General features: G+C 34.1%; 1 protein-coding gene and 1 long non-coding RNA gene across 2 annotated transcripts in view; one reads left to right on the top strand and one right to left on the bottom strand.

Moving 5' to 3' along the window:
* Nucleotides 1-16,814, bottom strand: part of LOC127858796 (uncharacterized) — a 25,155-nt gene extending 8,341 nt beyond the window's left edge. Inside the window, exon 1 of the mRNA XM_052396081.1 lies at nucleotides 16,751-16,814. The gene's annotated coding sequence lies outside the window, so the exon portion shown is untranslated. The remainder of the gene's footprint in view (nucleotides 1-16,750) is intronic.
* LOC127858797 (uncharacterized) lies at nucleotides 13,080-16,002 on the top strand. The gene is made up of 4 exons (XR_008039053.1): nucleotides 13,080-13,158; nucleotides 13,895-13,975; nucleotides 14,384-14,496; nucleotides 15,560-16,002. It is a non-coding gene; the product is annotated as an uncharacterized LOC127858797 (long non-coding RNA).
* Nucleotides 16,815-17,570: the final 756 nt, after the last annotated feature.

Here is a 17,570-nt window from a genome sequence, read left to right as displayed (position 1 = left end):
TTTCTGACACACACAGAAACGCGATTTTAACGGGGATTTCGTAAAGTTACACGAATTGGGTGACAAAATTCTCAATTATTTTACATGCACACGTGACATAATACATACTTAATAATATGACATTTCAAGTTTGTGAAATAAATTAATGTTCTTTAAAGGGGATCTCGGTAATTCTTGAAGCTTCCACTCGCTCTTGTCAAGACCGCATTGCCGCGTTGGAAATGATATAAATTTAATTCATCAAACTTATCTTTCTGGATACCAAATGTCAGAGTTGCATTAACCCTTTTTACACCGTTTTTGCCATATTTCATTTCCGTTTCTTAATCCGAACAATATAAACGAAACTCGTTTAAAAAATGAGATCTAGGCATTGGAGCTCTTAGTGTGGATTAAAAGCGTTTATTGGTGACACCACATGAGTGCAAATGTGTAGATACCGTTAATAAGATAATATATCACGTGTCACCTTCAAATAACCTGTATGATGTCAATTAAGTGCATTACTATCAGAGTAATAAAACACAGCATGAATTAGGCTTCATGCTGGGTTTTATTTCTCTTTAAGTAATGCAGATGAACCTCGCTTCTGACCTAGTAACTGATAAAACTATTTTTTAAAAAGTGAAATATTATGTGATAATCAGATCGATAACATAAACTATTTAAATCTGCTAGTATATCCGATAAAAATATAATATAATTGTCTTTGACAGTGTTGACGTTCAGTTGTTCGTGGTGACGACCGCATGTATTTATACATCTCTTACACTTCTCAAGATCTCTTTTCGGCTTTGGAAACGATATAAATTAAATGTCACCAACTAATCTTTCAGGATATCGATTGTCCGAGTTACATAATCCCCACTGACACAGTTTGACCATTTTTAATCGTTTTTTTAAAGAGGAAGACAAAAGAAACTCGTTGTAATAAAAGTGAACCTAAACATGTAGCTTGTCTAGAAAATGGCGGACAAGTCGTTGCTAACGAGTGCGCCCGATTAATCGATCGCTGATTGGTGGATCAATTCTAGTGGGCGGAGCGATCATACATAAGGCGTCATGTCAATTGAAAATAAATATCATTAAATACTCTGACTAAGACATTGGAAAGGAATGCATCATATTCCGATGACTTCTTGTGACACAACGGTGGTTACAACTTCCCTATCACGATATGAAACATCTATTACCGATTCACAAGCTTTGTTCAGCAAACAATGCAAGCGCGTGATCTTGAATTATTAAGATGATTGTCTCAACTTAACATTTAGCATGTTTTTCGCTTTCTTCCTCCTCTAATTGTAACAATACGTCCTGAGCTCACGGGTGATATTTTATAATCTTGTGCATAACATGTATTTAGAAAATGTCATCATGCAATGTGTGTGTGAAGTTAGTCGGTGTACCCGATTTACCCAATTCACGGTTGTCGACGCATGGCCCTTTAAATCGGATAACATTGTCCACCGATTAAGCCGATTTACCATTTTTAACTCGAATAGCACATAAAAGATTAAGATACGGGTCATGTTCGTCGATATGGCACGTGCTCATGACCAAATGTACAGTTAACCGTTTTAATAACATTTGCGTACGTCCATTATCCATAAGTCAGTGTCTTAAATATGTGCTTTCCGGGCCTGTGGACTAACACGTGTTTGTAGAGTACAAAAGCACCTATAACAGGGACACATATTAACATTCAGTGCCCACAGAGGACACAGTAATGCTATCACGCTGATATAGTCACTTGTATGGAACGCACAACGAAATGATGCATGCACTAAATGAAATGTCGTTAATACAGAACGAGTTAGTAAATGAACACAACATAATGACAAATGCACACAACGAAATGATGTATGCACTAAATGCACACAACATAATGGCACATGCACACAACGAAATGGTGTATGCACCTAACAAAATGGCGTAAGTACAAAACGGGATGGTAAATGCACACAACATAATGACGAATGTACAGAACGAAATGATGTATGCACCTAACAAAATGTCGTTAGTACAAAACGATATTGCAAATGCACATAGCATACTGAAAAATGAACATAACGAAATGATGTTTCTGCAGGTCAAAATGTAGTTTACACAAAACAACTTAGTAAATGCACAGAACATAAAGACCAGTGCTATCAGAAGGCCGCATTGGCGTTCCATACACTTGCAGTATAAATACGTCACACACATATGACCATTTATTTAATGTACTATTAGCGCGTTCTAATGTACATGGGCCATGCTTGAGTCATCAACAATGGAAAACAAGAGTTTTCTAGAACTATGGGCCTACACGTACTTGTAAATTACACAAACACCCAGCACGCTAAAATAGTCGCATGCCGTCTTAATTTGTCACGCAAACGTGACCATTAATCGACGTGTTTGTATTAGTTTTTAACGTATAGTGATCATGTTTCAGTAGCCAGCCTTAAGTCCCAAACAACAGTTTTCCCGGACTATGAATTAGTACGTTCCAGTAGACATCACAAGCAGTTATTTCACTGATAGTTCACGTGCCGTCTAAAGTCGTCAAGAACACGCTACTTTTCATGACATTTAGCGTTCGTATTAATTTTGAACGCAAAACATTCGTGTTTGTATGTCCGTAGGTCATAAACAAGAATTTACCCGGACTATGGGCGCTGTAGAGTGCAAAAGCAACTACCACGCTGATATTGTAAGGTGCCTTCTAAATGCCTCTTGGATACGTGACTATTCCCATTTTTCTGTGTTCAAATGTTTTAAACAAGAGTTTTCGCCGACCATAGACTACCTTCTTTTATAGCAAACACAATCACCTATCAATTGTGTATATGCATGCGCCGTCGTAATGCAGCACATTCATATGATTGAGCCTTTGTATTTATGTATTCATGTTTTTCTAAACTAGTATACTTTCTTGAATTAATCATTATAAAGTTAACATTGTATTAACACCTAACACAAGAAACAAAATGTGCATACATTTACGTGCATTACAATGCTCGTACTTGCGTTGTCTTGCAGAATTAACTATAACATATTTAATGTTTAACGAAAACTCAATTTATATCTTGATATTTAAGAAAATCAAGGTTTGTATTGTACGTGTCATTTTTGCATTTAAAATGAACAAGGAATGTCTTGAAAAAGCCTTGAGATTGACATCACAGGAACACGTTTCTGTAAGGTGACACTGACACCACTTTTTGCACAAGGAAAGGCAGGAAGACAAGAGAATCAAATTTATAGAGACATTACTTGATTAATGAAACTTATAGTTGAAGTTGCATATTTTGGTCCAATCCGTGCATCATTTTTGCGAACAAACTGAAATAATAATCATATTCTTTCGATTCTACTTCTATTGACATTCTATGGACATTAAAAATGATAAAATACATGTTTAAAACATTTGTCTAAGGGAAATTTCTTTGTATGCCATAAACAAACATAATAATAACTGAACGTAAAACAAATGTTAAGCATGCGTGTATTACCACTGAGGCGAAGTTCGAATTCTAGGTGTGGCATATATATATTGCATAGTATCACAAGCTCACGGTATAGTTATAATGTACCCACAACTTGGTAAATACATTAAGTCATAACGCAAAAAAATCCTAAAAATAGTATCTATGTGCAACTATAGCGTGCTGGTGAACAATTTAAATACTGTTTAACTGTAAACGGTGCCGCCTTGCAGTTATTTATCCGTGCAGTGTCATCTTCTACTGTCTGTTATATAGAATATATGCAGTATGATTTTGCTATCGGTTCCATGGAACCCGCACAAATGTGACAATCTGCCTCATAGTCACCACCGGAAACCCGATATGATGTGAAAAGTTGGACGTGCTTGGACATTTTGCTGAATTTCGGTAGGGTAAGTAAATCCAGTTCTATAATTGTTTAAAGGCATTTTTGAATTAAAATATCTTTTGGTTATATACAAAGGAGTTATTATCATGTATGTTAAAAAATATCCAGGTTATTATTATTTCGGATTTATTGAAATATGGCTATTTGAAGTCGCCGATGCAGGAGTGCAGTTCATTTATAAACTTAAAAGCTCACTTTTACAGCTGATTTATGCCCACTGTGATGCATTTTAGATCATTTTCATTGAACTTTGAGGTTTCATAATTATATCCGTTCTGAAGCTTAGTTAATTACCAGCTTATTTGCATCTTTTTTTATTGTTTGAAAATCATTGAAAATGTAAAGCAATTGATTCATACAGGTAAAAATATACGTCAGTTAGACAATCTAAACATTTATTTTAATATTTTCTGCCTATAGTTCCAATTATGGGTAGACTTTTATAAATCTGAACTAAATTTGGATCAATGATACATGACTTAAAGTTGACAGCTTTGCAAACAGCTCCGAAAATTCACGTGTGTCAATTTCAGTTTATTTTCGTTCTTTTTTGGTAATGATATATGCAAAATGTAAACATAAATTTTCAAAACCCAATCCAAGCCTCCTTCTTATGTGTATTTGAATAGATAACACGCAGTTCTCATCTGTTGAAGCCCCAGGCCTTGAAGGAATATATTCAGCCAGATTTCAGCAAATTATAACATTTAAAACTAGGGCGTACTTTCCATTTGAGCGTAAAACGCATATTGAAAGAAATTGTCAAGATTGCATTTAAATTATATAGCTCTGGTCTTTTATCACTATACTCATTAAATGACGCCATACTATGTGTTTTTCTTTACAAGTCATTTAAAGTTTCACGTCATGGATAAAAGGTATTTATCGTATTGAATATATGGAGAATATTATGTGAGTTTTGGATAAAGATCAAGTATATCATGCGAGGCTTAGAACCATGGTAACGCGAGGCTTCTATTATTCTATTTATCCTATAATTTCCGCCCTTTTCCATAAATAATTATAAAATATCGCATTTTTTGACGATTTTATATTTCCGTAATTGACAAAAACATATTCTCCCATTTTTAGAAAAAGCCAAATCTGATCTAAAAATAGCGATATTATAAAGCTAAAGTTTATACGATCGTTGTTATACTATCGATTGTCATCTAGTAAAAGGGTAAAAAGTACGACATATAGTTTGTTTGCAAGTCGCGTAACCCACTAAAAGTAGATTATAAACTAACGGCTCGCGCATTAATGTCGTGAATCTCTCTCACGCTGCTTCTCTCCTCTGTGTCTAAATCAGCTGTTAAAGTGAGCTTTAAAGTTTATAAATGAACTGCACTCCTGTCATATCTTGACATCTTTGGTACTGCACCGGGTCATATAATTTTGTCATCAACATGTTGAATGTAAAGTCGAATTTCTCCACCAATACGATTTTTTTTAAAGAAACCCTGGCGGATATGTTACTCGGGGGACATTGGTTGATATCATTTTCGGTGCAAAAACTTTTTCACTTGCATACCTTTAAAGAAATTTGTAAATAAAGTGCTAAATAGGGCACAAATCCCTGCATCGTTGACTTCAAAGAGCCACGTTTCAATAAATCCTGAATAATAATAATAACCAGGATTATTTCAACATACATGATAATACCTCCTTTGCATATACCAAAATATATTTTAATTCAAAAATGCCTTAAACAATAATAGAACTGGACTTACTTACCCTACCGAAATTCAGCAAAATTTATCGGAATCTTTTCCAAGCACATCCAACTTTTCACATCATATCGGGTTTCCGGGGGTGATAGTTGTCTTGTTAAGAAATGCTATTTTCCGACCATGCATAATATTATTGAAATCTATGTTCATTTTCGAGTCTTGAATGTTCATGGCTGTTTCCATATTACCGGTGTCACGGATCCAATTAGGACGAAAAGCTCAAAAAAAAAATCGTAAATTCCATTTTATTTTCAAAGATAACTAATAACAATTTGAGAGGAAAGGGAGAATAAAAGTTGACATAAAAACAACGCGGTTATTGCCAATCAATTTCTTCGCAATTTACATATTGCAACAAATTAAAAGCAAAGAAAACATTAAATTTGTTATGTTTTCAATAATCCAAGTTATACGATTCCGTTTTTATGGGTTTGAGGTAGTCACGCGGTAGATTTTCACAAACATAAAACAGAATAGGTTTAGCTAATACATGATTAAAACAATGTATATGTGGGTAACATGTCGTTGTATGATGTCATATCGATTGTGAACTACATTTGTGATACTTTGTGTATGTTTAGATATTTGCTAATGTTATAGAGGACTCTATCTAAAAATTCCAAACTAATAAATGTCAAGAGAAATCCGTAAGTCAGCCAAAATAACTAAACAAATACATTTGACTTCCTTTGTATCATGTTTATACAAAACACTTCGGATCTGAAAGTTAAACAAATGTTTAATTTTTATTTTGTGGTCAATCATTTTCAGTTCATTAGTAGCAAATATGTAAAGTTGTTCAAAGCATGCTAAAGTTACAATACTTAAAGCACATTAAAAAATAAAGCACAAACACAGAAGCATTTTGCCGATTTTCAAAATGTGAAAATGATACTATAAAAATACTTTTCTAACACAAGTTGCAATGAATAGGTCACTAAAAATCAAAACACATAAACTGGATAGAAAGCTTTAATGTCTCACTGAAGGGACTGCTATCAAATTTTGGGAAGGATGTGAAACATGAAACTTGTAAATTATATTAAAATGCACAAGGATATCGTGCGCGAAAATGAGCTGTATCAAATTATATATTTAAGTTATCGCTTATATGATAAAGAAATAATTAAAGGAGCCTTTTCACGTTTTGGTAAATTGACAAAATAAAAAAAATGTTTCCGAATCGCAAATTTTCGTTGTAGTTATGATATTTGTGAGGAAAACAGTAATACTGAACATTTACCATGCTCTGAATTATCAATTTATGCATCTTTTGACGATTTAAAAACCTGACAATTATAAAGCGTCGCAAAGCGAAACGATTAAATAATTAGGAGAGTTCTGTTGTTGTCGTTATATTTTGCGATACTACGAGGATTGCTTATATAAAGTATAAAATACATCACTATTTTTATGAGCACGGATGGTCGAGTGATCTAAGCGATAGACTTTTACTCCAGGGTCAGTGTTTCGAACCCAGTTGAGGGTTACTTTTTTCTTTAATTTTATTATTGAAATGTTTTTTACTGGAGCTTTTTAGATCCAATATTTACATTTATGAATATAAAGTATGTAATGACAAACTTCAATACATGCCAAAATCTGTGAAAAGGTCCCTTTAAATACACGTAATAATTTCATCTATTGTCAGTCCGGAAATTAAAGTTTTTCCCAAGGATTTACAATGAAGTTATTGCAATGAAATACCCCATAAGTCGCATCCGATGTCAACAAAAACTGCATGAAATAAATGTAATATTATACTTTTATACGTATCTACATAGTCGTGGATACTGAGAGATGTTTTCAGAGCCGGGGGGCCGTTTCATAAACGATCGTACGACAATTTTAACTTACGAGAGAATTTTGTAATATTAATAAGTAGACGAACTAGCTCGCCATGCTCATCAAATATATACGGCGCTTGAGATGCCAATGTAATTAATTAAGTACTGAAACTTTATAATCATATGATATTGACTTTAGCAATTATTTATCTTCGAAAAATGTATCGTATCATAAATGTGTACTACGATGTTTATTGAAACGGTCCCCGCCGGATGTTCTGACAATTTGATATTACATACACATTTCGGACACCTGCACCGGTTTTGCTGTACCAATATCGCTGTCAAACAGCGTGACATATCAAAGTTTTGTATAATACATCAGGGTATAACTTCCTGATTAAAACCGGAATTTTTTGCGTTCACCAAAAAAAAAACAGAAACGACGCAGCTATTCTCAACAATGCACAAAGAAAGTCAATGCTCTATTTTTAAGTGGTGTCATAAAATTAATAATATGTGTCTTGTTCTGAAAAAAACTGGGCATAATGCATGTGCGTACAGTGTCGTCCCAGATTAGCCTGTGCAGTCCGCACATGCTAATCAGGGACGACACTTTCCGCTTTTATTAGATTTTCGGTAAAAATGGACTTCCTTTAAACGAAAAATATCATAAAAGCGGAAAGTATCGTCCCTGATGGGACGACACTTTACGCACATGCATTAAGCCCAGTTTTCTCAGAACGCGGCTCATATATTCAACATCTATGAAACTGACCGTAGCTTGGATATAATGTGGATATCTGCCCATGTCACAATAGACTGCAGCACAACACGTAAAACTTCTTGATCTTGATAATCGTTTGAAAAATGTAATGTGAATTGACCTTTCGACAGCCGATTGATTGACAGGCTTATTAACCAATCAGATTACAGCATAGATTAGGCCCGTTACTATCCGCCATTTTGTCCGTCAAACTCGCCGTTGTCCGACACATAAGCTTATACGTAATTCTGTGTTTTAAACAAAGAAAATGGTTAAAAGGTGCTGTTATGGCACTTGTTATTCAGACACAAGGTATCCAGAACGGTTAAAAGATGGAAGTACGTTTTTTCCGTTCCCTCAACCGGGTACTAATCTTGAAAAATTCAAACGTTGGATTCGTCTTTGTGGTCGTCCACACGAACAGCTTAATCTCAACATATTAAGCGATCGCCCGAAAGCAAAACACAGTCGTTATAATAAGATACTACGCGAAAATAGAAAATGTAAGTTTTGCAACGGACACGTTATAAAAAAGAGTATAACTTTGTACTTGTTTATCCTCTATATAGACAAATTAGAAAGGAACATTTAAAACCATTTTTCAAAGGTGGCCAACGTTAAATAAATTTGACATTCTAATGCAGTCGGCAAATAAATAAGACATTATAAACTTTGCTAGATTTTTTTTAATGCTAATGAAATGCGGAATAATAAAGACAATCAGTTATTATTTTTAATAATATCACATAGAATAAAACATTTTTTATTTCTTTCGGTTTAAGTCTTCCAAATTTAATGTAAGTTAAGAAACTATTTTAAAATGCGCAAGTAATTATCAATAGGGGCCAATAAGTGTCATTTTACACCATATGTGGGCTTTCTACTAATCCGTTATCAAAACAGATGCCACAAACTGTGAATGACCCTTTGAAAACCCGGTCTGATTAGCGAGTTTTTTTGTACATGAAAATTCTTTCAACTTTTTATATTTTAAATATTGCAGAAGATAGTTTACGAGGAAATAATAATATATAATAATATATTGTGTATGTTACTTTTTTGACGACTTTGACTATGTTTTACGATTATAACAATGCTCATGGGTCTTTTTGACCAAACGCATTGTAGATATGTGTTATATCGGATTTCAATAAAAACGTTCTTCGTCTTCTATTATAATAAATTTACTTACCTGTGCCACATTTGCGATGTTGCCATCGGTTGCAAAAATTAACGGCTTTTAATTAAAAAACTGAAACATCTATTACTCAAGGAAAAATATTGTGACTAACGAACAATTCATACTGTATGCGATAATTGGCGATAATTTTGCCGACTTTGATGATAAATTTAACGGCTTTTAAGTAGACTAATAAAAAAGTTTTGACTATTTAATAGATATGATAATTATATTCAGCACCACTATTCAATGATAATAAAAACTATTGTATGGCCTTTCTGGTATACCATGAGGCCTTTTTGGTTCACTTATGCGGCCGATTCGCGTAGCCATTTTTATGACGGACTTCGGCGGAGTGACCCCCCTTGAAATCGGTGGGCGTGGCTTCACTCTAGCTGTCGAAAGGTCAATTCTTTCCAGTTTCTTTGATTGGGTATAAGCACTAACCTCACACAAATGATTAAGTATTGGTGTTACAAATGCATCGAATACTTAACACATGTTTATGGCGAAAAGTCAAAGTCGTTGCATTCACAAAATAGAACATTTAAAGATTTTAATTCCTTTCCATTGAGATGTTCAATGTGTGTACAAGCGTTCATAGTGTAATACAATACAGTACCTTAATAATTAAAATATTTAAGAACTTCGATTGATTGGCTATTGTAGGTCTATTGCTCGTTTGCTTATAAAGCTTCACGAAAAACCATACTTTTCATTTTTGTTAAAGGGATCTTTTCACGGTTTGGTAAATTGACAAAATTGAAAAAAGTTGTTTCAGATTCGCACATTTTCGTTTTAGTTATGATATTTGTGAAGGAACAGTAATACTGAACATTTACCGTGGTCTAATATAGCCATTATATGCATCTTTTGACGATTTTAAAACCTAAAAATTATAAAGCGTTGCAACGCGAAACGATTGAATAATTTGGAGAGTTCTGTTTTTGTCGTTAAATTTTGTGAAACTACGAAGATTGCTTATATAAAGTATAAAATACGTCATGCATTTGTACTCGGCGGCATAGCTCAGTAGGCTAGAGCGTTTTTACTTAAGGACTCTGGCAGGACTCCAGGGGTCACTGGTTCGAAACCTGCTCCGGTCAATGTTCTTTTCCTTTTTTTAATTTTATTCTTGATTTTTTACTGGAGCTTTTACGATCCAATGTTTACATTTATCAATATAAAGCATTCAATGAATAAGTTAAAAAATGCCAAAATCTGTGAAAAGGCACCTTTAAATGTACAGTAAGACTCCACGTACAACAACATGAAAACACAAGATCTAATGTTCCTGAGTTTTTTTTCAGAAGTTTTATATATAATAGCAATATCATCAGCAAACAACACGACTATTGGGCTGAGAAAATATATCATGAAACGACAAAAAAGTTGAACAATAGTTGTATCCGATATTAGTGCGGACCTCCGGATACTATTAGCTTCGGGAGTTATGAAACGATAGGATATTCTTTGCAAATTGTCAGAGAAATCGAAATAAAACATGTAATCTCTTACCACATATTTTCCAAACGAACCAAAATAATGCAATATAAGCATAATTCATAGAAGATTGTTGAATTGTTATTCTTGAATATTTGCATTGGACGTAAACTTGATTGAAGGTCGTGAAACATACTTTTTTCTGTGGCGACTGGAGAAAACCCAATCTGTCAGCACATGACTATATCATCACGGTAGCTGTTGTGTAACCTATAAGCATGTGTTATCCAATATATGGGGAATCACATGTATTTGGATTTGTCGCGACACAAACATTCAAGGGACTTGTTCACAGATTCTGTATTTTTGAAAAATGCCATTCAATATGTTATCTGACGAGGCTCTTATGCTTTAGTAGCCCTACCTAATAAACTGATGTAATGGTCATTTGCACGATATGCATTTAGACGATGAATGACTATATCAGCGTGGCAGTTGCTTGTGTACTCTGCAAGCAAGTGTATGTCCCATACCGGGAATAAGAAACATCTTGCTTGGATTTTTTTTTGAAAGTTTGAAACATCTGTACGATTTCAGTTTACAAATGAGCTAAATCGGCTACTTTATTTTGCGCAAGTGACGAGTTAGGGTAACGCGTTACTATATTAGCATCAACCTGGATGTGTTCTCTAAACGTACGTATTAGTCCACACTCCGGAAAGACTCTTGTTCGTGACCTTAAGCCTCTGAGACGTGGTCGTTTTACTTTGAAATTCTAATGAAAAGCTTAATTTGATATATGACCAAATGCACTTAACGAACTAAGACAGCAAGTGACTACATCAGCTACAATGAAGTGTTAGTCCATAGGCCCGGGAAACGCTTGTTTGGGACTTTTGGATATTCCAGCATGGTCGCATTACGTTACAGTTTAAATTAAAGCTTTGTAATAGTAAACGTTGTAAAGAGCACGCGATGTATTTAGACGCGACGGTATTAGCTAAGTAGATTTTTGTTTAATCTGGAAGAGCATATTAATTGATATTTCGGAAAAGCTCTCGTTTGGGACTTTTAACACTAAAACATCGGCACTGTAAACATGAACAAATTAATACAAGTTAAAAACTGGAAGATTCTTCATGTGCACGTGACCAATTTTAACGACTGGTGATATATATGCATGGCAGCTGCTTGTGTACAGTACAAGCACGGGTTAGTCCCTAGTTGGAAAAACCCTAGTTTGGGACCTTTGGACAATGAAACATGGGTACTGAGCATTATACATGTAAGTTAATAAACCACGGAAGGAATCTTACAAAGATTAGGAAGGATGAATAATCACGCGCACGTGCTGCATTTGGACGAAACGTTACTAATCCAGCTGTTTAGGGGCTCGTGTAATTAAAAATCACATGTTAGTGCGTAAAATGTCGTTCCAGATTAGCCTTATTAGGGACGACACTTTCCGCCTAAACTGTATTTTCGCTTGGAAGATACTTCCTTTGAACGAAAAACACCATAAAAATGGAAGGTGTCGTCCTTTATGGAATGCATAGGCTTATCTGGAACGACACTTTACACGCGTGCAATAAGCACTGTTTTCCCATACACGCTGGTAAAGCGGATACTTGCATAACGGATGGCACTTCGATAACAGAGCAAAACAAAAGCCACGGGCACAATATAAGTTCCTTAGTGGATTGTTTTAAAGTTATATCCTTAATATGAGTTTTGATTCACGGTACATGTTGGAGTTGATTAAAAGTATATCCTGTTGTAGTGTGAAGAATGCATTTTAAGAACAAAATGGTATATATTTTCCAATAAAAATAAGAAAATTCCATCAGAAATCAGCATAAACTGGATGATCAGTACACATTTCTATAAAAAATAAATAAAAAATAAACATACTCATAAATAGAGCATTACAGTGTTTGCTATTCCAGCATGTGGAGCAATTACTGTGCTTCAAATACAGGAGGCCGTTTTATCAACAGATCTTAGCGTAATCTTACGTAAGATTCGTAGAATTTTGTCGTACGCTTATCGTTAGTACTGCGAACCGTTTTATCAAAGAAATCGCAGCTAAGATGTCGTAAGATTTGTGCTTAAAGCTACGACTGGGTAAGACCACTCTTAGAGTTCGTAAACATGGCGGCCGCACGCGCTTTAGACGTTGGTAAACCAAGAGAGATGAGAATGTTTCGAGAAAGAAAGGATTTAGCGATCTCCGTGATGGATAAATATCAATACTATTGGACGTATTTATGTTTGATAACGTTTAATATATTCGTTATATCATTCTCTGCATTTAACGTCCAAGGGAAATGAAATTTGTAATGTTGGGATAATTCATTCGTTAAATAGGTAAGTATTTAGTCATATTTGTTCAATTTTTATCAAAACAAATGTTTTATGGTTTCTTTTTAAGTAAAACAGTTCATTTTTCATTATATCTTGAATTTTAAAGGTTGAATTATAATTCGGATATTGCAATATTTCGGACGTTGCTATACAAGTTAGTTATAGACGCAATTTACTGACATACCTTTTTCGCATAAAGTTTTGTTATAGACGCAATTTACTGATATACCTTTTTCGCATAAAGTTTTGAAGTTTTCGTCTATCTTATAATGCACTGTATGGTGTCTGCAATATCTGTCCCACCGATTATAAGACGTAAACTTTGCAAACCCAAAATTACCAATGTTCTGTCAAAAATAGATTTATGAATTGTACAGTCAATATACATATGAACAGCTGAGCAACATCAATCTCACACTGCACAGTTAGATACAGGGTAGCAAAGTTATGTTCTGATTGAGTTGCGCTCTTGCCCAATGTTATTTTAATGACACTGAATCACACTGTACAATATTAGTTAGAGTCAGAAGTGGCTTAACTAATGCTCGTACCCGGGGTACATGTAAGTATACTTAAGAGTACCCAGGGTACATGTAAGTAGTACCCGAGCTGACAATGACCAATCGAGCTTAACTAATAGTGTAACATCATAAAACAATTGAATAAAATAGATGCCCCAATCATTCAATAAATTTTATTGAATTGCATTTTCACATATTAAAGTGTAGTTTATTTGCAGGTTCATTGACATTGTGTCAAAATGGCCTGGTCAACACACATGACGCCTCTGTCTTTGACAGCTTTGGTTTGAACTTTGAAGGTATGACAATAAATAATATGCATTTATGGATATACCATTTGAGGGACTCTGGCTAGTATTGTGAAAAAGTGAAATACTACTGTAATGATCATGGAAATATTTTAGTTTTTACATCAATGCATTGCACATTACTTAAATATAATGTGTTAAATGCACATACATAATTTAACATTTTAATTTCTTTTAACAAACAGAGAAGATTAAATTATATTAGTTATTAAATTTTATTAGTTTATATCTGTAAAATTAATTGTATCTACACATAAAAGATGCAAATCAATGTTGAATATATAATCAAAATTAATTTAAGATTGTGTTAAGCTTATTAGCATCCCATAGCTACCTTAATAAACCATTTAACTGATGAATGTTCCAACTTTAACCTAGCTTTTTTGAATTTTTCATTAGACCTTTCCTGGAAGAAAACCACCTAGGATACCTACTTGGCAACTCCGGCTATTCGTTAAAAAAAAATATGTATAAAGGCCCTTGCTTAGGCCAACAACAGATGCAGTGGTGAGGTACAACCATCCCCAGTCAAGTTGTTGGATTGTGGTTGAGAGGGCTTTTGGACTGCTGATAGTAGATTAAGTTATTTACATTTACAACATCTATGTTTATTTTGGTCATATTATAACAGTTAAAAACATTCAGTTATTTTAATCAACATATGGCACCATTTACCATATATTAACCAACAAAATATATGGATTGACAAGTGCAATCCTTAATATCTCTCTCTTAAGAGCAACATTGTAATTTTGTAATCATCACATCTACATCACAATCATAACAATTTAGTGAATGTAAAAAGAGGGAAGCCTTAAGCATTGCACCGGGATGTCCACTCTTGTCTGTCCGTATATCTGTGGATGGGTTTTGCATAAATGAATGACCTAAAAAGGAATTGTAGCTGTAAAAGTAATGTGTAATTTTTTTTATGTCCCCCACTATAGTAGTGGGGGACATATGTTTTTGCCCTGTCTGTTGGTTGGTTGGTCTGTTGGTCTGTTGGTTGGTTTGCGCCAACTTAAACATTTTGCAATAACTTTTGCTATATTGAAGATAGCAACTTCATATTTGGCATGCATGTGTATCTCATGAAGCTTCACATTTTGAGTGGTGAAAGGTCAAGGTCAAGGTCATCCTTCAAGGTCAGAGGTCAAATATATGTAGCCAAAATCGCTCATTTTATGATTATTTTTTTTTCAAGTTTTGATCGTATATACGTTTATTGTTTGTTCTGAAGACTCTTGTCTCTTTTAATGACTGATGGACTTGTTTGTGTATGTCTACCTGAAGTGGGGGCATCAGTGAGGAGACACATCTAGTAAAAAAAAACCATTTGAAACAGACTTTAAAGTTTATTTTATATATGCACGTGTATATGTTGATAAAAATGGATGCCGTAGATTATTGCAAATTTTGTTTTATTTATTTATTTATTTACCCATATAAGTCTTATATTCAATTAATAACTGAAGATATCAATTAAATAAAATGCATAATAAACATCATTGATAATAAATTTGATATTGTAATTTAATCTCAAAGGTAATAGTTTTTGTTTTTCTCTATCAACAGGTGTCTAGATAAAACTGAAGGATGTTTATTCATGAGACTCGATGAGTGCTGTCAAGCAGTGGATGCATGAATGCGCCTACATAAATGAATCGGTGTAGAAATGAAGAAATTATAGTAAAGGCAATTTTGGGTGGGTGTGGTCTATGTGGGCGGGGCCCCAGGGTTGGTTATGGGGCCATGCATAGTTGAGATTGACCCTAATGTCATAAGAGAAGTTCAGTATCAATTTGAAGTGAATCCGTGTAGAAATGAAAAAATTATAGTAAATGGAATTTTTTGGTGGGTGTGGCCTATGTGGGCGGGCGCCCCAGGGTTAGGATTGGGGCCATGCATAGTTGAGATTGACCCTAATGTCATAACAAAAGTTCAGTATCAATTTGAAGTGAATCCGTGTAGAAATGAAAAAATTATAGTAAATGGAAATTTTTGGTGGGTGTGGCCTATGTGGGGGGGGGGGGCGCCCCAGGGTTGGGAATGGGGCCATGCATGGTTGAGATTGACCGTATTGTCATAAGAGAGGTCCAGTATCAATTTGAAGTGAATCGGTGTAGAAATAAAGAAGTAAATGTAAAATAACCTAAAAAAATGAGTGATAATTTCTGACGCGGCCCCACCCCAACCGCTATAACTTTTGACCCAGGGGTCAGATCAAAATTCCAAATAGTGCAGGGTCGCACATATGCTCATAGCTACCATGTGTGTAAGTTTCAAGGTTCTAGTGCTTTTAGTGTAGGAGGAGATAGTGACCAGGACGGACAGACAGACAGACAGACAGACGGACGGACGGACGGCGGAGATAACCACAATATCCCCACCTTTTTTTCAAAAAGCGTGGGGATAATTAATACATCACCATAATAACTGTATGTATGTAAGTGTACACATTTTTTAATTTTGGTATTTTGTGAAGTTACTTCTAACAATTAATATGCATTACTAAATATGGAAATCAATCTTTATGAGCTGTCGAACATGCAAACATGTTACTTCACTGACAAGACATTTTGATAGAATGCATTTATTAAAACTGTGAAATGTATCGGTCACCAAGTAACTTTATAAATAACGAACTTTATCTCACATAATTAATTAATGATTATGATACACATTGTTTTATTTTTTTGTAACATTGACACACCTACAAAAATAAATGTGCTAACTTTATACTGTGTACTTGATTAATTATCTTACCAATTCATGTTCAACTGATGTGATGGATGAGCTCTCATTATTCACACATGCTTGTTGCTGTGCGCCTGAAAAGAAAGTACATAGTGTTCAAATTCAAATTCCAAAGATGAAGAAATAAGTGATCAATAGATACCAAATACATGAATAAAAGTAATAATTTATGTATATATATACATACATGAACTGGACTAAAATGTGCCAAAACCACCATCTATCCCAACCAGTACCTCCGCTGGGAGAATGACTTCTATCTTCAATAGAAAACAGCAAACAAACAATAAACGACAACGATTATTCGGTGCAAATTCGATAGTTTAATTACATTAAGTTTTAATGTATAATTCAAAGTACAAATTTAACCTTTTGCTTCCAGACTGACTTTCATTTTTAAATCTTACATGTGACTGACATTGTGATTTTTTCTATAATATTGTTAAAAGAGTAAGGTAAGAGTCATGAGATTTAATTAGTTAATATACCTTAATGAATAATGTCCGTCCATTTCTTGATAGCTTTGTATATCTTGCGGCTACACAAGCCAATGTAGTTCACTCTGAAATTGAGAGATAGTTTTCAGATTCATGTTAACTATTAAAAATTTATTCTAACGCTATTTACACTGGGTAATAAAGTTTATATAAGGACAGAAATGGAAATTCATAAGATGAAAATATTACTTGAAAAGGGAGATAAATTTACTCTAAAAACAAACACTAAATTATGAAAATAAAATCTTTTCTTCAAATTTAAGGCATATGAATAATGTTTTGATTAAAAAACTCGAATGTACTCGAATATTCTTCCATCACAAAAATAAAAC

Source organism: Dreissena polymorpha, chromosome 14 (assembly GCF_020536995.1).
Source record: "Dreissena polymorpha isolate Duluth1 chromosome 14, UMN_Dpol_1.0, whole genome shotgun sequence".
In the NCBI taxonomy this organism is placed as follows: domain Eukaryota; kingdom Metazoa; phylum Mollusca; class Bivalvia; order Myida; family Dreissenidae; genus Dreissena; species Dreissena polymorpha.
This window is presented reverse-complemented; position numbering and strand designations above follow the sequence as displayed.